At 46.4% G+C, this 25,818-nt stretch overlaps 1 protein-coding gene and 1 long non-coding RNA gene across 6 annotated transcripts in view; one reads left to right on the top strand and one right to left on the bottom strand.

Moving 5' to 3' along the window:
- Positions 1-1,392: 1,392 nt before the first annotated feature.
- LOC142300136 (uncharacterized) lies at positions 1,393-16,550 on the bottom strand. Of its 3 annotated transcripts, none has more exons than XR_012752664.1 (4): positions 13,336-14,037; positions 6,672-6,793; positions 6,104-6,199; positions 1,393-1,924 (listed from the first exon to the last, which is right to left on the bottom strand). It is a non-coding gene; the product is annotated as an uncharacterized LOC142300136 (long non-coding RNA). The 3 variants fall into 3 exon arrangements; XR_012752665.1 differs by lacking the exon at positions 1,393-1,924 and adding an exon at positions 16,426-16,550 and having other exon boundaries at positions 4,670-6,199; positions 13,336-13,457; XR_012752663.1 differs by lacking the exon at positions 1,393-1,924 and having other exon boundaries at positions 4,670-6,199.
- Positions 16,551-16,897: 347 nt separating this feature from the next.
- CSNK1G3 (casein kinase 1 gamma 3) overlaps positions 16,898-25,818 on the top strand; it is a 199,436-nt gene continuing 190,515 nt past the window's right edge. For 2 of the 3 annotated variants that reach the window (XM_075324909.1, XM_075324903.1), the window contains exon 1: positions 16,898-17,279. The gene's annotated coding sequence lies outside the window, so the exon portion shown is untranslated. The remainder of the gene's footprint in view (positions 17,280-25,818) is intronic. The other variant, XM_075324915.1, reaches the window with a different exon arrangement.

The raw sequence follows: 25,818 nt of genomic DNA, 5'->3' as shown, positions 1-25,818 counted from the left end.
AATGCGGTCGGAAGTAAGATTGGAATTAGTCAAAGAGGGAGCAGGAAGAGAGGTGGGAGGACAGTTCAAGATGGACATGTTATTATAGTAGTTTTGAGGTGTAGGGGTGAAGTGATATGGGGCGATAGCTAGACACAGAGGTGGTGTCAAGAGAGGGCTTTTTGAGGATGGGTGTGATCGAGGCAACTTTAATGCATGAGGGGAAGGACACTGGTTGTTAGTGATAGGTTGAAGAGATGGGTTAGGATGAAGACTGTGGTGAAGTTGTGGATGAGATGGGACAGGATTGAGTCAAGTGCACAGGTGGTGAGATGTGATCTGTAGAGTAGAGAGGAAAGTTTCTCTTCTGTAATGGTGGAGAAGCTGGTCTTGGAGGACTAGGAATAAATACATAGCTAATGTGAATATGAGTCAGAGGACATAGGCATTACATTACTGCTTTAGAAATATCTCTAAAGAGAGATTCTTAGCTTATGTATTGGCCAATCTATGTGAGCCCGAACACCTCGACAAGCTGATCTCATGATATCGGGGACCTAACCTCAAATGCTTCTATGTGCGATTAAAAATCTGGGAGTCTGGGCAGATAGGTTCCTGGCTAAGCAAGATGGTGGACACACCCTGACTATAGGGTGCAGTGCTTGGTTAGAAAAAATGCACTACAACTGACAACTGAGCAGCAATTTCCATAAGTGTGAACAGGTGCCAACCGAAAAAAACCCCAACATAACTACAAAAGCATATCCAGTGGCACTCAATAATATAAAGATACTTTGGCATTGCATTTCTGCTGAAATAATACTAGAAAAAAGGGAATACATACATAGCTAATGTGAATATGAGTCAAAGGACATAGGCATTGCATTACTGCTTTAGAAATATTTGTGAAGAGAGATTCTTAGCTTATGTATTGGCCAATCCACGTGAGTCCGAGATAATGAGATCACCTAGTAGAGGTTATTATGAACTGAATACACACAAATATAAACAATTGTATATATTTGTGTGCATTCAGTTGATGGTTAGATGTGTTTGAAAAAAGCTTACGTTAGCCTAAACACATTATTTTGAGCTTGTACCATGATTATATGGAATAAATCCTTATAACTTGAAGAATTTGGAGTGCCGATTCTTTGCTTTACTTGTTCATTGAGGACACCTTCTCTGGACTCGTGCACCAGAACTTGTGTGCTGCCTGGAAATTTTTCCTTGTATCTACTCAAGTCACTACGAGTATGAAAACGATGACATTGTGTTCTAGAAGCACAATAATCCAAAGCATATGTTGAGATTGGTGAAGAAATGGTTAAATGATCATGAAGTACAGGTGCTGGAAAGCTTTTTTATTGATAAAAGTAGAAATATTTACAAAACAGAATAAAACCATATATACATTTCCAGCTTACCCGCCCGGCAACAAAAACACTACACCCAACCATAGCGCCAATGCTCGTACACACATCCAAAATATTATACTATATACAAATATTACACTATATACAAATATTTACATATATGCAACATAAAAAGAAAAAATTACAATTTGGCAAAACATAAAAGGCACAACTCGGCATAAAACAAAACATAAAACCCGCAACTCGGCAAAAAAAAACAAAACAAAAAAACCCCTAAAAATATATACCCACCACCCATAAACGCCAACATTTTTTTTTCCTTTTTCACATAATAACAACACACAAAATAAAACCTACTTAACATATCTAACTAAACCCACCACCATCCGGCTGCCCAGCTCCCAAGGTTCAAAGGATAGTCCTCCTGAGCTTGAGTAGATTCCCCAAAGTTTTCCCCAGACTGGGGGATTGAGAAGAACATCCGGTACTTGTGACACCTCCTCTCCCCCCTTTAAAAAACCCACACCCAAAACCTAACTGCTCCTCTACACTAATCCACGGGAAAAAATCTGAAAAACAAAGAAAACAGGTATGATTAACAAAATAAAAGCATAACATTTTAGCTCAGGGTCAGTGTCTGCAAACCTTTCCCCCAGATAATGAATTTAAAACAAAAACCTAGGGTGAGAAAGACAGTCTATCACCAGGAAAGGGAAGGGAAAAAAGGCGGAAGGAAAAGGGAGGGAAGGTAACAGGCAGGAAAGGAAAGATACTGGAGCAAAAGACAGCTAGTGCACCCTGAACGAGAAGCCCCTCCACAGACGAGAGGCCCTCTGTGCACTGAACCGCTCATACTCCAGGGGAGCGTACCTTTACCAGTACCAGGTCACCAAGGATGTTACTACACACTTCTACTTCGAGTATTTTGCTACCCGTCAATACTAAAGCTCGCGCATTCCACGTGAAGTATCTGACTACTATGCTATGAATAAAGTGGTCAGGTCCCGTCCACCCGGGTCTCTGAATGCTCCATAGGCCCACTCAGCATAGGAGAGACTGGCCAGCCGAGGCCAACCCATGGAAGCACCCACCCGCTTATAAACCTCAATATTGAAGGGACAATAAAGCAGGAAGTGGTCCATACGCTCCAGTATGCCCACACAAGATCCACGAGGACAATCTGTGTCATCAGAGTTCTGCCTCTTCAAATTGTCCCTCACATATAGTTTACCTAGGAAACAGTGCCAAGCCAAGTCTCAAAACTTCTCAGGGATCTGCTTAGAATTTAATAATCTCAGCCCCACCTCCAGATCCCGGAGAAATAACAAAGCAGGTGCACCACCTTAATAATAATAAATAGTTAGGTGCTCACCCATGTAGCGGAGAAGGCTGAACAATATATGGAGAAAAGAGCTACATATAACAGGGAGCACACCTACAATAATATATATATAAAAAGGCAAATCTTTATTGTGACAGCAAGAATAAAAACACTAAAAAATGTGACACACAAGATGACACGGCCTGATACCCCTTGTGACCCCCGTCATATACACAGCATGAACAATAATATGCAGTAGTAAGAAAGTCGTACATATGAAATATGAACATGCAGTAATGTAGAAAGGCTAGAAAAATATCTCACATAAATGCAAAATGCCAGCTGGCTCATTCACAATCAGAAAAGACTGCCTAAGGGAATATATATAACCATGTAGTGGCAGTACCAAACGGCCATAATAAGCAGTCATATCCTAAAGGAAAATATATGTATAGGCAACAAACAGTACCAATATGTATCAGGGGACCAGCATCACCACCTGAAACACGTGAATGACAAGCAATTGTATATCCACAGGCAAAAACTGTATAAAATGTAGCAGCCAATAATGGCAAAAAATACCATGTGCAGATAAGCAAAGCCAAGGGAGGTACACAGGGGACAGAAAATACCGTGGAGAACCCACGCGTATCGCCGCACAGCGGCTTCCTCAGGGCAAGTGTGTACATCGTAGCCCACAACAAAGAGGGTATATAAGCCAATTAGAATAAAATACATGAAAATCACCTGTGTGGAGGCTGACAGTGGATCCCAGTCATGGCCATATGGGAGCGCGTATTACAGCGGCTGTAATGCATATAGATGCACGCCGCCATCTTGGAAATTCCGCGCATGCGCGGAAAGTCAAAGATCGGTGCACGTCATCAACAGGGAACCGCGCATGCGCAATATCGCTAATGCACGGAGAAACAGCAATAAGTACAGGGAATCCTGTGTATAATCTCAAAAATCCACAGCACCTTCAATACTTGTAGAAGTGGGACAAGGAGTATATAAATACAGGAGGGACAACCAGACACCAGTGTATAAAGTAATAATGAGGTAAAGAAAATAAAGAAAAATAATAAAACTGAAAATGAAATGAAATTAAATTATATTCAAAGGGGAATCAAAACAACCAAATAAAAAATTACATAAAATAAAAAATGATGAAAAATGGACAGACCTGTAAAATAAAAAAATAAATAAAAAATAAATAAAAAATAAAAATTATAACAATAAAAATGATGGAAAATATAATAGGAAATGTGAGGAGGGAAAAAAAGATTTGCCTTTTTATATATATATTATTGTAGGTGTGCTCCCTGTTATATGTAGCTCTTTTCTCCATATATTGTTCCACCTCCAGATCCCGGCTCAGGCAGTCTCTGAGTACCAGCGAGGCCCGGAAATGTGTAGACAAGATCCTCTCGTCGAGTAACCTCCTTAACAGAGTCCTCACCTCCCACACCCCCAGATTCCACTGGCGGATGACCATTAGAACCGGGGTAACATAAGCCGGGAGATGCCCGTGAGGTACGCAAAGGTCCTTCACATGCCCGCCTGTTTCCCATTCCTGGAAGAAAGGCTGAAACCATCCCCTACAGGAGGATACACACTGAGGAGCTCTCTCTTTCCAGAGGTTTGCAATATTTAATTTCAAAAAGGTATCTACCAAAAATACCAAGGGTTTGACCATATTTAACCCCCCTAGTCTCCTCGTACGGTAAGTATCCTCTCACTTGACTAAGTTTAACCTGTTTCCCCATAACAGTTGGAAAAACAGGCTATAGACCCTTGTCCAGAGAGGCTACGGCAAAATGCATATACTGCCCAAATAAAGTAACACTGGGAGCAAGCAAGATTTGCACAAGGCAACCCTTTCCCTCAGGGTCAAAGTTAGACCCTTCCAGCGGTCCACTCTGAGTGGCGATTTGAATTCTGCCCTCCCAATTTCGCGCTGGGTAATCACCCTAGCCAAATTCCACGCCTAGAACTTTGGCATACTCTTGGGGCTCCGGTAGAGTGTCTGGGAGACTAAAATCAGGCTCTCCTCCACCCAGCCAGAGACTGTCACATTTATCCTGGTTAATCTTGGACCCGGAAACCTCCGAGTAGCGTTCTACTTCTGATAACACCATCCCCGCCTCCTTGTGTGAGGAAATGAAGACAGTAACATCATCCGCATAGGCTACTGCCCTCAGGGTGGTCTCCTGAGGTTCAGGATCACCAATCCAAACCCCCTTCATACGTCCGCAATCTATCCTTTTAATGAAGGAGTCGATCGCAAAGGCATAGAGCAATGGGCTCAGCGGGCAACCCTGGCGAACACCGAATCCCACCACAAAAGGCCATCCAATCCAACCATTCACCAACAGGAAAGTCTCTGCCCCTTAGTACAAAATCTGTAGCCAGTTGACAAACCATCCCAGCAGACCATACCTCAAGAGAGTGGACCAGAGGTACTCGTGATCAACTCGGTCAAAAGCCTTAGCTTGATCCAAGGACAGCAAGCACCCATTCCAGAGACCTGCCCTGCCCTGCTCCACGGCCTCCCGGACACCCAGAACCAAAATCGTCCAGGAACGGTTCAGTGTTGGGACTCTGAAAGGAAAACTGGTGCAAATTTCACCAGTCTGGTAAACAGCACTTTTGCCAGAACCTTTCTATCCACATTGAGAAGTGATATGGGCCTCCAATTCTCAATGTGCGATGGATCTTTACCCTTTGACAGAAGTGTCAAAGCCGACCTCCTCATTGATTTTGGTAGCGTGCCCGAGGAAAGACACGCATTAAAGGTCCTAGTGAACTAGGGGACCAAAGAGTCCTTAAAGGTCTTGTAAAACTCGGATATTAAGCCATCCGGACCTGGCAATTTCTTGGGCAGTAGCCCATCAATAACCAGTCTCACTTCCTCTTCTTTAATATCCTCTGTCAAAACGCCAAGCGAGGGGTCTACCCCTGACATGGGGACAGTTTCAGCCAGGAAAGCCGAAATCACCTCCCGGTCAAGTTCCCTCTTTCCCAAGAGGTGAGAATAGAAGGATCTGACAACTTCAAGGAGCTCTGACTTGGAGCGTACCAGAGATCCTGTACCATCCTTCAGACCCACCATAAACTTACTATTCACTGATATCCTGCAGTTCTTGTAGGGGTTGGGCGAGCGGTACTTCCCAAAATCCCTCTGAAAAACTAAGGATATGTGCCTATCAAACTGACACCTCTTTAGAAAGGCCTTCACCCTGGAGATTTCCTCACGGTCACCTGCTGCCGAGTCTAGGGTCTCGAGTTTCCTCCTCAGGCTATGATGCAGGCGGTCCCTGTTCAGGCTTCTGATGTTAGCAAGCTGTCGGAAGAAACTTGCTACCCGATGTTTGAACATCTCCCACCACTCAGACTCATTGTTACAAAGGCCCAATAATGTTACCTGGCTCTGAAGAAAATCCTCAAAAGACGGTCTAACAGCGGCTTCCTCAAGGAGTGACGAATTCAGCTTCCACATGCCTCTTCCCATCTGTGGGGTCTATGTAACATTTAGAGAAAAACAAATTAAAAAGTGATCGGAGAACTCTACTTCTACAACCGACAAAGGCGAGAAAATGCCTTCCTCCTTCAAAAAAAACCCAAACCTGTCTATTCTACTCCTACCAGACTACCCCTAAAATAGGTGAACCCCGAGTTGCCTGGATCAGCCCTGATGTGGACATCTACCAGGCGAGCTTTAATATCTATGCTATTTAACGTGACGCTGACGTATGACAGCCTGTCTCTGGAACCTCCTCTATGCCAGAGTCTTGTTATAGTGTTTAAGTCTCCTCCAAAGACTACTTGCCGGCTACAAAACAGGAAAGGTTTTATCCTCATAAAGAGCCTTTTCCGGTCCCACTTGGGGACCGTAGATGTTATTGAGCCTGAGCCCTTGACCCTTCATGAGCACATCTAATATCAAACACCTCCCCATTTCGAGCTCAATAATTCCTCGGCATGTGACCTACTTGATCTTAAAACAGATCGCCACCCCGCTATATGACTCGGCCGCAAGAGATCAGTAGAAGGGACCATAGGTGCACTTTTGTCTTGCTTTCCGCAAGGATGACTGATCTGTCAACCTGGTCTCCTGCAAAAACAAAATGCCGGCATCAAAATGGCAGAGAAAATCAAAGGTCGTAAACCTAGCCATATCAGACTTAATGCTGGTGACATTAATGGTCGCCAACGTCAACGGGGTGAGTGCCGCCATCAAGATTGATTGAGCTCAACCAACAGCTTTTTCCCACTCCCACCAACACACTCATCCTGTTCACCCTCTGACGAGGCCATACGCTTCAGGCATACTGACACATTCATGCTTTTATCACACACCATTTTGTCCAGTGGTTTTGGGGCGATCGCCCCCTCCAAGGAGGATTCTCCCGGCGGGGGGTATCCAGCATCCCCAGAGGCCTCTACGTCCTTTTCCGCTACCACCGCCACCGTGCCCTTGTCCTTCTCACCTGGGCAGGGAGGGATGTGTTCATCCAGGGCCTGGTACCGGTTGGAGATGGCTACCTTAGGTGGGGTGGCAGAAGACTCCGTTGGTCGCCTGGACTGAGTTGATGGAACCGTACCAGGAGGGTTGTCCAGGATAGATGTCCCTGAGGGGTCCCACTCCAGAGAAGGCGTCCTGGACTCCTTCTTCCTGGATCCCCTCCTGGCTTTGCTCTTGCTGACCTTCTTTTTACGGTGTTTCTTTTGCCATGCCTGCACATCCACTTCCTGATCTTCACTGAAAGAAGAATGTGAGGCGTTGGCCTCCTCCTCTTTTCTTAACCTCCTCTCCTCCTCCTCATCTAGCTTGCTACCTAGGTCTTCACCTGCAGGTGCCTCAGAGGTAGAGGGCAAAGTCATCACACCTTGCTCCCTCTGACGTTGTTCCTATCGCTTTACTCGTGAGGGGGGCATACTCTTAATGGTACTTTACACGCTACGATCTCACTAGCAAGATCGCAAGCGATTGTACCCGCCCCCGTCGGTTGTGCGTCACGGGCAAATCGCTGCCCGTGCCGCACAACCTTGTTAGTCCCCGTCACACGGACTTACCTGCCCTGCAATGTAGCTCTGGCCGGCAAACCGCCTCCTTTCTAAGGAGGCGGTTCGTGCGGCGTCACAGCGATGTCACACGGCAGGCGTCCAATAGAAGCGCTGGGGTGGAGATGAGCGGGACGTAACATCCCACCCACCTTCTTCCTTCTGCATTGCCGGCGGGACGCAGATAAGGAGATGTTGTCGCTTCTGCGGTGTCACACACAGCGATGTGTGGTGCCGCAGGAACGAGGAACAACATCGCTAATAAGCAGACAATGATTTTTGGTTTCAGGACGACCTCTCCACGGCAAACGATTTTGACCTCTTTTGCGATCGTTTAAGGTCGCTTGTAGGTATCACACACTGCGATCTCGTTAATGAAGCTGGATGTGCGTCACAAACACCGTGACCCCAACGATAATTCACTAACAATATCGCAGCGTGTAAATCCCCCTTTACTCTTCACAGGACCCTTACTCTTTTCACCTCTGCTAGTACCTTCCCTGACAACTCCTCAGCACCCTGTGGAGCTGTGGCAGGACGAAGGACCGCATTGGTGAAAAAGCGTGGGCAACGGCTAAACGAATGACCCAGATCCCGACACAGATTACACCGAATGGCCTTACACGTGGCGGCAAGATGGTCATGTGCCCCACACAGTGCACATGTCTGTACCTTACACACGGCACTAAAGTGGCTGGAGCTGCTGCACTTGTGACAGACCCTCGGCAGCCCCTGATAGAGGATCAAGATCCGGTCCCTCCCCAGGAACGTTGAGGGAGGGATGTGGGCAACAGAATTTCCCAAAACTTTCAACTTTACCATGAAAGTCCAGGCACCAGTCCAAAAACCAAATTGATCCCGCACCTTCTCGGGGACCTGGACCAGCTTGCCATAACGGCTGATCCAGGTCATGATGTCAACACAAGAAAGTAACACAGCTGTAATTACGGTCACTTTCTTAACGGTGTTCTGCCGAGAAACTGCCTCTACCTTGATGTTACGCCATGCAGGGGTATTCTTGGCCAGCTTATATTGAGACCAGAAGAATTCCAAGCCTTCTGGAGTAATGAAACTGGCCTCAAAAACGGTAGTGCCAAAAGGCTGGACAAAACCAGCCAGGTCGTGACCCTTAAAGCCCATTCCCAATAAAAGATTAGCTATTCTGTCCCTGTAATTCCAGGGACATGCCTCATTGCTCAACCCAAGCATACGTACTTGCCCGTACCGTGCCAGGTGCCACCACCGGGGGAGCAGTGGAGCCTACAACAATCCCCCCACCCCTCTCTCTCTCTATTTCATCTCTCTCTCTCATAGCCAGATCTACCATAGCCACCATAGAGTGTAGTTCAGAAGGTACTTCACTCAATTCATTATCCATAACCCCCCCCCCCCCCCCCCCCCCGATGCACATACCTGCCGGGTTGGGCACAGATTCCAATTCAAGATTCATGGGGCTTGGCCTCTTACACTCTCCCGTCCCCTTCCCCCCACTCCAGACACCGGATTTTGTGGGGAAGGAAGTGACGGGAAATCCGCCACACTGTTTATGTTGGGAGCGGGGGCCTGCACAGGGCGCTCCTTCTGACCCTGCTCGACCCGCTGCTCCCCATCAGACATGTTAGGCCTTGCATATTAGAGTTCCTGTCCCTGTATGGTGCACAGATGGAGTACGGCTTGGCAGCTCGTCTGATCTAATAATATGGGCGTCACCTAATAGGCTGTGGGCTTGTGACTGTGCATCTGCATGTGTGAACAGCACTCTATGCAAGCCATCAGTGTGCAGTTTTATCATCCAGCAATCACCCCCTCCATTTTTTGGAAGTGTGTGTGTGATTTGCTCCTCCTGCACCTGTGATCCCTCCACTAGTGGTGGCTTAGCTGCATCCTGCTAGAGTACTAGTTTTTGGCCTGCTCGATGTACAACTGCAGCCCTTCTTTGCTGTAAGTAATGCTTAAGTTTTGGAGGATATTTATTCCTCTTTTTGTTGCTATTTTTATACCATCAGATATGTGCCCGCGGCCCGCCGATGGACCTTGGGGCACATGCTTCCTAAGACTGACACGGGAGGTGGTGGCCTCCGTGTCAGACATAGATGTATATCTTAATGCCACCACCTTCCGCATCTTCTTAGCCTTCGTTTTTTTCATTTTCTTCTCTTCCGGCACCTCGTCCCCAAAACAAAATTGCGATAACTCCACTGGGGGCGCCAGGTGCCGGATCTCTCATAATAGCCCATCCCCGTCAGAGGAGGATGAGCTATACGTGTCCATGTCCTTCTCCTCACCTCTATGTGCCTCCTGTCCTGGGCACAGGGAGGTGTTGCTTCCAGAAATATTACAGTACAGTTTGTCCTTGCTTTTGCCTTTATCCTTAACAGGGCGTCTGGCGACTGCAGGACGGTTGTCCTCCTCCTGGCCAGGTCTCTTCACTATGGGCACGGCAGTAGCCCCCCAGATCTCTGAACCACCACTTTCCACCTGCTCCCCCTGCTTACCGTTGAGGGGAAACCCGCCCACTCACGCCAGCGCCACCTGTATTCTGGGTAGCTCTGCTAGGCTGGGTTCCCCCTTTCCTGCAGGCACCAGCCTCACTGGCCTCAGGCCATGCGGCTCCGTGGCTCACCCTCCATTGCAGCACCCCCCGCCTTCCGTGACGTCACTTCTGCAGACGCCACTTCCGGTGACGTCACGTCCGGTTTGGGGGCGGCCACACGGAGGGCTGCTGCCATAGTGCCACACAGAGATGCAGCAGTATCCAGTGATGCCACGGTTAGTATACCTTCCATCCTGGACTCTCCAGCCACTGCACTGACATAAGGAGCGGGACCACCCCCGGCTGAGAAGCCAAAACAGACCCCCCCAGCCGAAGAACCCAAAGGGACTGTTACCGCACCTCTGGCCCCCGACTTCACTGCCCTCATGGCCACGAAATAGTCATCGTTCTGCAGCTTCTCCATGAAAGGACCCGAGCTCCTAAGGATCCCCTCATGGAGAGCGACGACTGCCTCTAGTTCGGCCCAGAGGGCCCTGACCGGCGCACCGTGTTTCTCCTGATACCGCTTAGCACAGCCGATGGTAAATAGGGGGGTTATCCAGCCCAGGCAGTCTGCCTCCTCTTTTGGAAAGATGAGACAGCCGGGTCAGGTGTGGTGTGGAAATTCAGGAGCTGAGGCACCCACAGCCTCCACCAAGCAGCTACAGCAGCAGCAAAAACTCAGGCTCCTTGCCTCCACTACAGGTGCTGAATTAGCCCCCACAATCCTCAGACCTCAAACCAATTGAAGACTTGTGGTTGTGGGGAGAGTTGAAGAAAATGCTGAATACATACACTAGCGAGTTGACCAGTATGCGTGAGTTGAGTTGACCAACATTGGGAACATGTAGAAGAGACTTGCGATCAGATTTTGGTTTAGACATGCTTGAATCTGATCAAGAGCATGCCCAGAGGGATTCAGGCAGTGTTGAAAGCCAAAAGGTTTACAAAAGATTTACAAAATACTAGCAAAATAATAAAAATTTAAATTAGATTTTTAGGAGCAAAACAGTAACAATACAGTGACAAAAGAATCTGCAAAATTAATCATTTGCTAAATAACTGCAAGTCACATTTGTGTATGAGATAGCCAAGATAATGTAATATATAAAGCTAAGTGTATGTATGTGTATATGTGTGTGTCCGCTAAAGGAATTTGTACCATCGCATTTACAATAATGAACTTTTACACAGCCACCTCATTTGGCTCAGGGAACGTCATAGAGTATGTATGAGAGGAAACATTCCAGCGCTTTACAGTTCTTCGACAAAAAACCTGCTTACATTAAAGTTAATGGAGCTGGGAACAGATCTGGTATTAAGATGCCTATTATGAACAGAGAAAGAGACAGACACCCACACACAGAAAGAGACACACACACAGAGACACACACACACAGAAATAGACACACGCAAAGAAAGAGACATACGCAAAGAAAGACACACGCACAGAAAGAGACACACGCACAGAAAGAGACACACGCACAGAAAGAGACACACGCACAGAAAGAGACATACGCACAGAAAGAGACATATACAGAGAGACAAACACAGAAAGAGACACACACACAGAGACACACAGAGAAAACACAGAAAGAGACACACAGACTCACAGACATAGAAAGAGACACAAACACAGATAGAGACACACACAGAACGAAACACACACAGAAAGAGAAACACACAGAAACTGTTTGGATGTTTGAGGTAATATTTTGTCTGTTTTGACAGTTACCCTGGATATTTATCAGGTGGCCTATAGCTACCAATCACAGGTATGCTTCTAATTTGTTACAGGTCAAGGAGCTCTGATTGGTTGCTATAAGCAATGAAGGACATTCTTAGTATAAGACATCTTATGTGCGGCACGGTGGCTCAGTGGGTAGCACTGCAGTCTTGCAGCGCTGGAGTCCTGGGTTCAAATCCCACCAAGGACACCATCTGCAAGGAGTTTGTATGTTCTCCCCGTGTTTGCGTGGGTTTCCTCCGGGTACTCCGGTTTCCTCCCACATTCCAAAGACATACAGATAGGGACTCTAGATTGTGAGCCCCAATGGGGACAGTGTTGCCAATGTATGTGAAGCGCTGTGGAATTAATAGCGCTATATAAATGAATAAAATTATTATTATTATTATTATTATGTGCGAGTTAATATGATTTCAAGATGATGCTTACCCAACGCTGTTGTAGAGGCTGATGTAAGTCACATGACCTTACCTGTATACGAAATGTGTGTTGGGTTTTATGAGGCAATATATTGGTTGTTTTGACAGTTAGCCTGGATATTTAATAGGCGGCCTATAGCGACCAATCACAGCTCTGCTTCTATTTTGCTACAGATTATTAATAGGAGCTCTGATTGGCTGCTATAGGCGATGAAGGACATTCTTAGTATAAGACAGCTTAAGTGTCAGGAAATATAATTTTGGTTGTGTGAAGGAGAGTGTGAGATTGGGAGAGAGGGAGAGTGACAGAGAGCAAGAGAGTGAGAGAGTGGGACACAGAGAGTGAGAGAGAGTGGCAGAATAGGAAAGAGTGAGAGTGGCAAAAAGTGAGAGTGGAAAAGAGGGTGAGTGTGAGAGTAGGAAAGAAGGAGAGAGGGAGAAAGGAAGAGATGGAGAGAAGAAGAGTGGGAAAGTGGGACAGACTTAGTTACTATCTCGAGTACTACAGCTCGTTGTCTATAAAATGACAGTAGTCCCACGCTCTAAACTGTAGTGAATGGTGAGATAAGGAGCCTGAAAAATCAAAAGTTCAAAACGTTGTTACCTTGTTGCTCATCAGTATATATTTACGTTAGTATGATTATAATCTACTTACATGTTAGTATGGTATAACATACTTTTATGCTAATACAGCTATAATATACTTACATGTTAGTACATCAATAATATACTTACATGTTAGTATGGCACTATTATATTTAGCATGTTAATACTCCTATAATATGCTTACATGTTAGTACAGCTATAAAATACATGTTAGTATGGTATAATTTACTTACATGGCAATACATCTATAATATACTTGCATGTTAGTACAACAATAATATAATTACATGTTGCTATGGTCTTAAAAGATCAAGGGCCTAAGCCACAAGTGATTTGACTCCCCATACAGTCAGTCCTGCTTCTCGTTATTTGCACCCCTGAAGTTTAAGTACATAATGTGGAATATCTCCTGAAAAAAATGAATCAAGTGACACAGCTTTTTGTACAGAGCATTCGTGTTAAATACAAAAGATCAAATGATAAACAACAATTTAAAACAAAAAACAATGGGAGGGAAAAATGAAAACACCTGAAGCTGCTGTGTCACTGGTATTGGCCCCCTTACATTATATTAGTATGGAAACACATTTTGACTCGCCTGTGGTAAATCACAAATGAGAATCACTTGTGAAAAATTGTCGGTGCCCATGTGACATGAATTAGCCAATGAATGATGACTTTAGTGATTAAAGAAGCCACATGTTAGGCCCTGTTCCTTGGCCGGCTTCAAACGTCCGTGTTTAATCAGGTACAAATCACACACATGGTTATGGTCATACGTGTGTCACATCCGTGTCTGCATACGTGTGACACGTACTGGAGTAAACACGTGTCTGTGAAATAAAAAGATATTCTGTATTCACCTGTATCCAGCGGTGTTTTCTTCGGCTCTGCTGCCTCCCGCTCTTGACCGCCGCTCATTATATTTATTGATTATCCACCGCCCTCAGGACCTGGAAGCCGGAGCATCGCTGGGGACTTCAGTGCCGGGGACAGCATCGCGAGGACAGGTGAGTATTCACAAAGCAGTGTGACGAGTAACTTGGTTTACAAGCACACTCCCAGAACGGATTGTTCTCATAAACCAAGGTTCCACTGTATTACCAGTACTGATTCCCCTAGAGAGCCCCTCCAGTAATATTGTTCCATTACTGCCCTCCTCCGTAATAACACCCCACACAGTGTCATCTCCCCACAGTAATAATGCAAAAGTGCCACATCATTTATTTATTTTACTTGCTTATACATACAGTGGAACCTTGGTTTACGAGAACAATCCGTTCTGGGAGTGTGCTTGTAAACCAAGTTACTCGTCTAGCAAAGCAAAATTTCCCATAGGAAATAATTGTAGTTCAGACAATTCGTTCCACAACTTGTTCAATGTCCCTTGCTGGTCCACCATTGTACCAGTCCACACACGGAAACACTCACGAACACACACACATATTATGCTCACCTTACCTTCCATTCCATCTCCTGTTTTTTGTAGTTTACCAGTGCAGGATGTGTAACGGGTAACCATTGCGATCGATGCCAGGGCTTCCGCTGCCAGAGCGCTGACGTCAAAGGCAGGAGCTGCTTGCCTCTGATTGGTCAGTGCACTGCCTTTGAGAAGCAGCTGACAGCGGAAGTTCCTCCATCGTCGCGATGGTTACCCGATACACATCCTGTACTGGCGAACTACAAGAACCGGGAGGCCGGCGATGGAATGGAAGGTAAGGTGACCATAATATGTGTGTGTGTATGTTTCTTTGTGTATGTGCGTGTTTGTGCGGAGTGCAGGAGCGGGTCAGAGTGAAAGTACGGAACCAGAAGTGTGTGCGGCATTTGCTCGTACAGCAAAGCTTGCTTGTTAACGGAGTTACAAATTTACAGCAAGCTTTGCTCGTATAGCAAAATACTCGCACACCAAGTTACTTGTAAACCAAGGTTCCACTGTATAGCGATATTAATTCCACACCGCTTTAGGCCCATTTCAGACGTCAGTGATTCTGGTACATTTGGTGCTTTTTTTATATATGTACCAGAATCACTGACATACGCAGACCCATTATGATGAATGACTGTGTCTCTGTGCGGCATCCACGCATGTCCGTGATTGATGCACGTTTTTTTCTGGCATCACTCATGTCCCACGGACCACGCAGTGGTGTGATCAGTGAAACACGTACCAGAAAAACACAAACATTTAAAATAATAAACATTTTCAACTCACCTTTCCAGCCTCCCGGCCAGCTCATGAATATTCATGAATGCAGTCAGAGCCAACCCCGGAAGTAGCTGCAGAGAGTGGTGGCCGGACGATACAGAGCTGGACACTTCAGCACCATGGAGAGCAGGAACGGGACAGATGAGCATACTTCCATGTGCAATTACGGAGTACGGATCACGTATCACGGATTGCACATGGACAACCTGTGTGGCTGACTTAGGACATATCATCCACATGGATCAAGGAGAGCGATCGTAAGAAAAGAGGAGACACTGGATCAAGACAAGCGATGCACAGTTGACGAAACCGCCCTGCAGGTAAGTATAATAAAAGGTGTTTTTTTACAGAGCGGCCTGGACACTTATATACAGTTTTCTAGAATACTTAATATAATGGCTTACTGGTGGCTGTAGCTTATAAGGAACCAATGTGGTGACAGATTCCCTTTAACGAGTACCGAGCATGGTAGAGCTCGCTGATCACTAGTTGTTATGCTTATAATTCACTTACTGTTGCTATGGCTACATTATAAGCAAGTCTGCAGTTACTGTATGTGACTGCAGACTTGTAAATTGTCACACCGCGGTGTGTGCACTTTCAGGATTCTCAGTGCTGTGAGCGGGTAGTCATGTGACTGATGTATGTGATTGCAAACATGCAGTCTCATGCCAACTAGACTCGGTAACCTCACTCAAAACAAGTGAATAGAGCCAGGCTGGACACAGTCTTGTCAGAATGTGGCCGAAAGTATGCAAATCACATACCTGTGGTCACATGACCACCCGCCCAGGAGAAGCCTGACAGCGCACACACTGCGTGGAATCATATCGCGGTAGACGTGCGCCCCAAGCCTTGACAACCCCTTAACATTTTGCTATTGATATGTTGATGCTTTGTTCACCCAAGTGCAAAATATGCACCACACAAGCAAACTGCAGAAGGATGTGGCCCCTCACACGTCCTCGCTCCCAGAGAGGGGCCCAATACCAGGGCCATAAGACTCCTGGGCGCATGCGCAGATGGCAGGCTGTGTTGGACCCTGTGGCTATGACTGGTGGGTACGGCCAGACTGACGGTCATTTCCCGTACATTGCATGTGTCGTGCTGCCGCCGGTCAGACCCTGAGCACACGCTTTGTGGTCGCGCTCCTTCACACTTGTATTACCGCTCAGTTCTGTCAGGCAATGGCCGCACACTGCTGGGCTGACATATGAGAATACACTACGTCTGGAAACCCGGCGCTGGCACTGAACTCACTAGCAATGACGCAGCCGGCATCACAGACCAGCAGTGCCATCCCTATGAGGTGACTGCCTCTCCCGATCCCATTGGCCAGCGCCAGCAGCCCAAACGTTTCCCGCCCTCCCTGGGGAATCCCTATGATTGACACTAGCAGCTGACCAATCGGGGAATAGGCACTGAGTACACCACGCCCCCACGCGGAGGCGGAGTAGTGCGAACCAGCCGGACTAGAAACACAATGGTGTATTCCCATTACTATGTCATGTGATCACGCCCCAGTCTCGCCACTGTCTGGGCTGAGGGCGGTGAAGCTTCGTAATGCCGCCAGGTGATTGGTCAGCGCTCTCGGCCAGTAGGCGTGGTTTTTGTGCGGTCCGTTTCCCCCACTGCTGCCGCCCCCTAGTGGTGCCGCGGGTAAAGGGAGGGATCGCCGTCACTTCGCTGCCTGCTCTTCCAGGCCGGAGTGCGGGGCTGAGCGCGGCCTGCTCCGGAGCCCTGTGTAGTCGCGGAAGAGGCGGGCCCGCCTGTAGGGGGTGGTTTCCGCTGCGCGTTCCCCTCTGACACGGAACATTTCCCTCCAGTGTGTGAGGTCCCTCCTCCTCCTCTGGCCATCTTTATTACATTCATTACCGCAAAGGAAGAGCGAGCCGGCCCTGCCTCCTACCGACAGAGCAGCGAGCATCCGCGCCCTGCACAGCAACCGGCACCGGGGGCGGACTGCGTCATCGGGATCCCGGGACATGCCCTGCGCTCGGGACGTGTGATCGCTCAGCCCAGGTGGGTGACGGCTCCGGTCCCGGGGCTGCTCCTGGCCGGCGGACAGGCCTGGGGCACGGACGGGCGGTGTGTGGGGAGGTCACCGCCGGGGCACCGGTACCAGCCTGGCCGGGTGACGTCACGGCCGGCTCCTGTGACCTCATCTCCGGGGCTCGCTGGCTGCTGCTCTCTGTTATCAGCCGCCTCTCTCAGGTCTAGTGTTCTTCATTGGGTTTCCAGCTTTTCTTTAAAGGGATCCTGCCATGTGCAGGCTGGAATCTGCCGACAGGATGGCACAGGCAGGAGGAGCACATGCGCTACTGTGGGAAGTTTTACTAGAAGTCCTGCAGGAGTCCGGTGGGCGGGCCTACTCAGTGATTGACAGGCTACTCTGCATGCTGACAGCTGTCAGTCACTACTAGCACCGCCCACTGGACTCCTGTACAGCCCTCCCTCCTGCTCCTCTGTGGCCCCTACATGGGTGCTGCCCTGGATGCTTCCTGGGTGCTGGGGAAGACTCCACTCTTTCCAGTGAGGCCTTTATGGTGGAGCTGATGGTTATATATAGGCTCATGGCTTCTGCAGTGTACGGACATCCCCGGAGGGGGGACAGGGGCACTGCTTTTATGCTGCTTCTCCATTATGTATGATCTGCTCTTGGCTTTCACCCAAAAATCTATAAAAGTATTAAATTCTGACTGAGTTCAGCTCTGAAGGCATCAGCCATGTTAATCTAATGCCGGTGTTCTCACACAAGGCCCTGCGCCCCCTTACTCCAACTCTCCTTTATCCCCGCTGCTCCCATGTCTTCTGTTCTGTTCTTAAAGAGAACCAACCATCAGGATTTTGGTATATAAAGTGAAGCCAGTGCTATCCTGGTGCTAGGATGCTGAATGTAAGCATAGCTTCTGTTCTGAGACTGGAGGTTTTATTTCAGAAATATGTGCAAGTAAAGTTCCAGCAATGCACAGTTATTTGATTGACAGGTGCAACAGGGGTGGAAATATGAGGGTCAGGTCTTGCTATCAATTCCCACCCCTGTCTGCTGCCTGCGCTGGAACTAACATCTATGATGTCGACAGGGTGATGGATAGACAGGGGCGGGAATACATAACAAAACCTGACCCACATATTCCTGCCCCTGTTGCACCTGTCAATCAAATAGCAGTGCATTGCTGAAACTTTGCTTGCACATATTTCTGAAATAAAACCTCCAGTCTCAGAACAGAAGCTATGCTTACACTCAGCATCCTAGCGCCAGGATAGCACTGGCTTTACTTTATATATGAAAAGCCTGCTGGCTGGGTCTTTTAACTCTGCCATATAATCCAGAGCTGTGGGCCTGTGTAGGGCTACTCTTTATGGTCCGTGCCAAGGGGTGCCATTCACTGGGCAGTAACCTATGTTGGCTTAGCCACGCCCCCAAATATTAGCCACGCCACCTGGGGAAGACCACAAAACTCAGCACCAAATAAAATAATATTTATTCATTTATATAGCGCTATTAGTTCCATACATTGACAACACTGTCCCCATTGGGGCTCACAATCTAAATTCCCTATTGGTATGTCTTTGGAGTGTGGGATGAAACCGGAGTACACGGAGGAAACCGACGCAAACACGGGGAGAACATACAAACTCCTTGCAGATGTTGTCCTTGGTGGGAATTGAACCCAGGACCCCAGCGCTGCAAGACTGCAGTGCTAACCACTGAGCCACCGTGCTACCATGCCACCCATCTGACATTGTGTGGTTCATTAAAAAAAAGAGAGCAGCAAGAAAAATGAGCAAAAACTGCTGTCACTGTGACCCGGTGACAGCTCCTGTGTAAGGAGGATTCCTATCTGGGATATTTATTTCATAACCCGGGATCTACCCTGAAAGACCAAACTCCGTTCCTTTCTATGGGAGCTTTGTAAAATGGCGGATGTACTTATTCTGTAATTTTCTGGAGCTTAAAGGGAATCTCTGAGACGATGCATGTCCGCCCACTGCGGGCGACTACTATTCAGCCACACGTCACGTCGAAGATGCAGAGCAGTCCGCTGCTGCCGGTGACTGCCGGGTCTCCCTCCCTCATCTACATGTGGAGAGACAAGTCAATGTTTTTCCTAAATGTTTCGCTTATGTAAAGAGTGACGGAGGACCAGACAGGTTAATTCTCTGAACGGTGGCTATGGTATAAGGCCTCGTGCACACACTGAGTATTTAGGGAGTTTTTTACCTCAGTATTTATAGCCAAAACCAGGAGTGGAACAGGAAAAGTACAATAGACACATGGGCACCACTGCTGTATGGATCACCCACTCCTGGTGTTGACACAAGTACTGAGGTAAAAATCTCACCAAATACTCAGTGTGTGTGCACGTGGCCTTACATAGGTCCGCACCCTCAGTGGAGGACGTGGCCTATCATTGTTTAATAACATTTGTGTAGTCCCAGAAAACCCCTTCATTAAAGAGGTTGTCCACTACTTTTACATTCATGGCCTGTCCTTAGGAAAGGTCATCAATGTCTGATCGCCCAGGGTCCAACACCCGGCACCTCCACTGATCAGCTGTTCTCGGTTCCCCCGGCAGCAGCTGGAAATGGTCAATCTCGGAGCTGCACCGTCATCTGATAGCAGCTGAGTACTGCACGTCCGTCTCCCATTCAGATCAATATGAGGCGGAAGTGCTGTATATGGCTGCTATCGGTTTATGGGGCAGCTCCGTAACTGATCAAGCTTGGTGGAGGTGCCGGGTGTTGGACTCGGCCGATCAAACATCAATCACCTATTGGAAGGACAGGCCATCAATGAAAAGGCAGTGGCCAACTCCTTTATGGGCTTGTCACCAGGTCAAAAGTGGCCATTTTGGCTTTTTGCCTCTTCCCCTCTGAGTAACTGTTTTACTGGCGGACAGTTACTGTGAACGATCAGCTGATCGTTCAGTGGCCGGGCGGCCAGCTGTGATCGTTTGGCCGCCGAGAGAGACATTCATTTCAATGATTAGACACGAGTTGAGCATGAGCAGTGAAAAAAAAAAAACCGCTACATGCGGTGTTCCTGCCGCCCGACGGTCAGTCGTTCCACAACTGATCCGTCATGCGGCGGATGCAACACAAGGCAATCAGTCGCAATCCGTCATCCATACAAGTCTATGGGGAAAAAAACGGAATCCTGCAAAATATTTTGCAGGATATCGTATTTCCTCAAGGCGACAGATTGCAACTGATGCAAATCAACGGAAGTGTGGGAGAAGGTACCGTAATCTTCTCCCTGTCGCTGTGGCTACACAGTCAGTCACCAGTAGCCGCACTAGGAATAGCCGTCCAGGAATAGAGCCGGGCTAATCTTGCCTTTTGGCTACGGTCACTGGACGGATACTTATACTATGTCTTTTCTGAAACTCCGGAGCTTTTTCTCATTATTTTCTTATTGGGGGCATTCCTAATGCCTCCTTGTAGACTGAAAGATCTGCACCGACGTGCATGGAGCGGCCCAGTCATGACTTGCCTGTGAATGTAAACCTTCATTGGACCTTTGCCTTATGGAGAAAAATCATCTAAAGTTGGCAGATGTTAAGGATCTGTCGCTGATCTGTGAATGTAATGTTATTGGATAACAATGGCATCAGTCCCATTTCTGATCGCTCTGACTTGGTCTCTGCATTTGAGGCACATCTGTCATTACAGAATGACTGACTGCAGCCCTCATTATGGCAGGTATATGCCATCGGTCAGCATGGATCAGTCACCACTATGTGATGATAGTTTGCAGAAAAAGGCCTTTTCAGTCATCTAAAATCTCATGTATAAGGCCAGCTTTGCCATCTCATTATTTTATGTATTATTTTCCTATTTTCTAGATGTTTGTGGAGGAGCCAGCACTATAAGATGCGTATGACCCAGGTCTGTGTGCCTTATGGCACTCTGGATGTTTGAGTCTTCAGCTGCCAACTAGGGATGAGTGGACTCGCAGATCACCGAAACCGGCTGATCCCAGTGATCTGGTTATTAAAATCCGATTCCGGGCCGGATCCCGTTCCCCATATAAGTCAATGGGGACCAGAATCTGGCGACTTAAAAATGGTTGTAGAAGGGATAGGGGGATGGAAGCAAGCAGGCTGCACTTACTGTGGCTCTGGCACGCCTGTACACTGCTTTCAGGCTGCGCACTCCCTTTCGGCGCCTGTGGTTGGTTGCAGTCAAACGTGCCCCAACACAATGTGATAGTGTGTCTGACGCTTCCAATCACAGGCGCTATGTGCATCTATTGTGGTATAAAAATAAAATATTTGGCGTAGGGTCCCCCCATATTATGATACCCAGCACTGATAAAGCATATAGCTACAGGCTTCAGCCCCCAGCCTAGTTCTTATATTGGCTGTGTACCAAAATAGGAGGAACTACATGCGGCTTTTACATTTGTTTTTTAAAAAAATGCCATGTGATTTCCCCCTTCCCTTGATATCCAGCCAAGATAAAGTCCGACAGCTTGGGCTGGTAGTCTCCGGCTGGAGAGATCAATGCTTATTGGGCAACCCCCCCCCCTCCCCAGCCTAAGAAAACAAAAAATAGATAGTAGCTTGCAGCCGTCTGGGATTGTCACATTCATTAGATGTGAAAATCCCGCCGCTTAAGGCTACGTTCATACATCAGTTTTTTTCCATCAGGCATAATCCGGAAAAAAAACTGATAAAACGGATCCTGATCCGTTTTATCCCCATTGATTTGTATTAACGCCGGATTGTGCCTGATGGCCTTGCGTTGCATCCGGCTTTTGACGGTTCCGTCATAATTACTCAATGCGGCGGCCGGATGGAAAGTCTCATTGAACGCTTTTTGTCTCTGAAAAAAAAAAAGTATCGCGCTGGATCCGGCGTGATACGGTGTGATTTACAATGGAAGCCTATGGACGCCGGATCCGGCGCAATGTGGCAAAAAACAATGCAGCTGCCGGATCAGTTTTTTGAAACTGTGCATGCTCCAATTTAAACTGATGTGTGAACGTAGCCTCACCTGGCTCTTCCCAATTGCCCTGGTGCGGTAGCAATCGGGGTGATATCAGGGGTTAATGGCAGTCCACAGCTGCCACTAAGCCCTAGATTGGTAATGGCAGGCATCTATTATACCCCCCTCCCCCTCATTACTAAACTATGAATAAACACAAGTACCAAAAAAAAAAAAACTTTATTTGGAACAAAATACAAAAAAAACACCCTAATTAACAAATTTCTTTACCTCCAAAACACCCCTGCAGGTCTGACGTAATTTACACTAGGTCCCACAACGGTCCTGGCTCTGCTAAATCTGTGCCCGGAGAGACCAAAAACATATCTGATCCCTGTCACTGTTCACAGGAGGTCATACCTGTTTTCACACGGAACATCAAGGGTCTTTTTGGGGTTAATAAAGAGGGGAAAGAGGATGCTGTATTTTATTTCAAATAAAGCATTTTATTCTGTTTGGTTTTAGTGATGTGGTGGTCTCATAGACCCCTACCAATCACACAATTTTTGACTTGATATCGTTAACCCCTTATTACCCCGATTGCCATTGCACCAGGGCAATTAGGAAGAGCTGGGTGAAGGGCCGGGATTGTCTCATCTAATGGATGCGACAATCGTGGGTGGCTGGGGGTGACCCAATAGGCTTGGGTCTCTCCAGTTTGAGAATACCAGCCCCCAGCTGTCGTGCTTTATCATGGCTGGGTATCAGAATTGGGCGGGGAGACCGCACGCCGTTTTTTGTTTTTTTTTAAACATTAATCTAAACAAAAAAAAAAAGGCATGCGGTTCCTCTTATTTTGATGCACGGCTGGGGGCTGCAGCCTTTAGCCATGGGCTTTAGCTGTGCTGAGTGTCATAATATGGGGGGGACCCTACGCCAATGATTTTATTTTTATACCATGATACTGTCCTGTAGACAGCGCCTGTGAGTAGTTGTAGTCATACGCTGTCACACAGGCTGGCGGCATGTCTGACTGCAACCAATCACTGATGCCAAGATGGCTGGAGGGTGGGGAATGCAGTGCATATGGAACTTTCTTATTTTCTTTTTTTTTTTTTTTTTTTTTTTTTTTTTAGGCCTTATATGAGCGTATTAATCAGTTGAGTGCAATGTTTGAAAATCCCACACCGCACTCGGAACAATGTTAGTCAATAAGTTAGAGCAGATGGTGGGGTTTTTTTTTTGTTTTTTTTTGTTTTTGTTTTTTATTCCTGATTCAGAATTTGTATGTGAAAAAAGTTGCAGCATCCGGCAGGTGGGTGCCTAACACGTGTGATGCTCGCCAATACAAGTCGATGGGTGCGTGAAAAGAAAAATAGACTGCACACGGACCATCCATTACTATCCTGTAGCACTGAACACTGTAAATGAAGAATAGTTGCTGACTGTGCTGCGGATTGCACATGGAGGAAAAAAAATCATCCTACTCTCCTGAATGAGAATGGGAGTGTTTGTTCTTGTTTTGTATTGTTTTTTTTTAGGGGGGGCATCCACTAAAGTGACCCCCTTCCCCCCCATCCTGGCAAAGATCTTGTAACTCCAACCAAGCCTTCTTCTTTTTAGGTGTTTGGTAAAGGCGATCATGGGTTGGTAGCCGGGTGTCCGGCTCTATTTAGCATGTTCTCTGATGTATGTAGCTCCTCGTGGCTCACACTTCTGGTAATGTGGAGGGAACTTTCCCTGAAGTTCAGATGATCTGTTTATTCCTGGATATTGATTTTTCCCTTTCAGAGTCGGGTGGTCCGGCGGAGGCTGTCCACTTTGTTGGGCCTTTGTTTATGCATTGAAAGGAATATGGTTTGTAAATTCATATAAATTGTTAATTCTAATGATTCTGTAAGAATTGCAGTGGAAGAAACGGCTGAGTAGAGTTACCTAAGCGGAGCTGCCATCTAGATCACGTTGTCAATGCAGGACTATAAAAACGTAGTTGCTGGGCAGTAATACCTTTGCCACCACAGTAGGAGAATTGCGTGTGTTTTTTTTTTTTTCCCCATCTTCCAGCCCTCCCCCCCCCCCCCCCCCCCTTATCCATTTCCTATGATCCTTTTGGACCAAATGTTACATTTCTCGTATACCTAAATAAAGTTACTGTACCCGGTATATGATTCCAAATTTGAACTTCCATCTTTTTCCATTTTTCTGAAAAAACATGAAGGTTTTTATTTTTAATCGAAATTTAATTTCTTTGGTTTGCACACAAGGTGACAGATCAAGTGATAGCTGCCAAATGTATGGTCATGTTATTATTCGCTTTTGTGCAAATAAAAAACATTGACAGTCGGGACCTTTTAGGGAGTACAGTAGAACCTTGGATAACGAGCAAAATTGGTTCCTGGAATCTGCTCTTAAACCAAGTTACTCTTATATCAAAGCGAATTTTCCTATAGGAAATAAATAAAACAGACAATTTGTTCCACAACCCAAAATATTTACTGTATTCATACAAACTTATTACCAGGGCTGTGGAGTCGGAGCTCATTTTGGTGGAGTCGGTATAAAATGCACAGACTCCGACTCCTAAAATATATAATAAATTGGGGACAGTAGTGCAATGCAGAATGTGATGAATATTTTACTAAATAATATTTAGTATAATGCTTATATTTAAGTGAAAAATGTATTGTAGTACAATGTGAACATTAGACATTTAATAATTTTTGATACAATAATCAAGATATTTGGATAGAACATAAAATATATTTATTGGAATACAACTTTAGAACTCAAAAAACTAAAATGTTAAATATGTAAATACATATTTACAATTTATTACAGTTTGTGTTCTAAAGTTGTATTCCAATAAATATATTTTATGTTCTATCCAAATATCTTGATTATTGTATCATAAAAATTATGAAATGTCTGATGGTCACATACACATGTTCATGTATTACAATAAATTTTTCACCTAACTATAAGCAGTAATACAAAATAATGTCCTGTATTCATATAAAATTATTACAGTACAGTAATACAAAATACTGTACAGTAAAAAAATTAAACTGCACATTAGCTTACAATAAAATTGGTGTGCGAGAGGTACAATACAAGCAATGTGCTGTACTGGTTAGCCGAAAGTACAATACTGTATTCAGAAATCCAAATTGATAGGCATGCTATATAGTATATACTGTACAATGGCATACTGTATACAGTACATATGTACAGAAAGTTACTCCCAGAGCGGGTCAGTGCGTGGTGAAAGGACAGAACCAGAAGTGTACACGGTGAGGATTTGCTCTTCTTGCAAAGCATTACTCTTAAACCAAGTTACAAATTGTAAAAAGCTTTGCTTGTCTTGCAAAACGCTCTCAAACCAAGTTACTCTTAATCCAAGGTTCCACTGTACTCATTTCCCTGCCTCCATCCATGATTATAGATGAGCACACCTGTTCAGGTGCCTTATGTATGCTGACTACTTGAGTGCGCATCGCTGTGCTCAGGTACTCTGTGCTCAGTCCTGTGTGAGCCGCTTGCAGAGTTTGGCTCGCACTGAGGGTAAGACTGGGGCCACATGGGGCACTACTGTGATGCTCGCATGAGACTCGGCTCGCGCTGGCAGCAC

This window comes from Anomaloglossus baeobatrachus, chromosome 1 (assembly GCF_048569485.1).
Source record: "Anomaloglossus baeobatrachus isolate aAnoBae1 chromosome 1, aAnoBae1.hap1, whole genome shotgun sequence".
Taxonomy (NCBI): domain Eukaryota; kingdom Metazoa; phylum Chordata; class Amphibia; order Anura; family Aromobatidae; genus Anomaloglossus; species Anomaloglossus baeobatrachus.
Note: the sequence above shows the minus strand (reverse complement) of the source record. Positions and strands in the feature narration are given on the sequence as shown.